Here is a 1,133-nt window from a genome sequence, read left to right on the forward strand (position 1 = left end):
TGGTGCATACAGAATGTTTTACTTGCATTTCAGTCTTTGTGTATTTCACAGCACTTAGTAGCATTTTGTCTGCTACAATTTTCAACACTGAATGGCAGTGCTAGCATTCTGTTCAATGTTTCACATCTTCCAAAACCTTCACTATATGCTTGAATCTATTTGTTACTATTCCCTGTGCCAAAAGAAAGCTTTTGTTTCCAGTGGACTTATCCCTTACTTTTCCACTATAAATTTGTGCTTTAGCACAATAGTAGCCATCTGGGAGACTCAATGGGATTCCTCCAATTAATACAAGAAGGAATTTTTGTGTTTACCCATTTGGTATGCACAGCAAGGTGTGTACATATGTATAAGTGGCAAAGTAGGATTTTTAACCATGTTATGCTCTGTCTAGCTGGTTTTATATATATTTAGTTGATCATTACAGAGGGCTCAATAGAACCGCACCACTCCAGGATTTTTTTAAAAAAACCTTTCATTTCATTTTTATAGCAAAAGTAGCTCAATTCAGTACAATGGCACATGAAAACCCAGATTTGAGAGTTTTAGAGGAGGTTGAAAGGGAATCACCAGATTATACATGCAGGGATGATTAAGGTGATCCATTGTGGTAAAATACTTGCTTTCATAACAGTAGAACACTGTGGGTGTAAGTTGCTACTGCTTTTCATGACTTTGACATTGGCCATTGAGCTAAACTTCTTATGACAGTGAAATAGAGCAAGAATCAACTGACACAGACACAGAGAATACAAACCTCCCTGATTCAGATGACAAGGAAAACAGCAATGTGAGGACATATTTGACTAGTCAATATGGCCATGCAACCAAATGGAAAGATCAGGAAATTACCTAGAAGAGGAAATAGCTGAATCGGATGGAACTCCTGGTTTTAATTTTTTGAAAAATCATCACTTCTCAGCATTTTGGCTCAGATTCAGTGTAGTTTTTGAAAAATCACATTAATTTTTGTAGTGTTTATATTAGTTTACTTTTCTATCACTGATATTAACAGGTTCCTGATTCCCAATGGGCATTCTTTCTAGGGAAATATGAAATTTAAGATTTACTTTAATTTACATTTCTTTAATAGCTGGTGATGTTGAATATTACTTCATCTAATGTTGGCTCTT

The sequence above is a fragment of the Octodon degus genome, unplaced genomic scaffold (genome assembly GCF_000260255.1).
Source record: "Octodon degus isolate 3935 unplaced genomic scaffold, OctDeg1.0 scaffold00002, whole genome shotgun sequence".
Lineage (NCBI taxonomy): Eukaryota > Metazoa > Chordata > Mammalia > Rodentia > Octodontidae > Octodon > Octodon degus.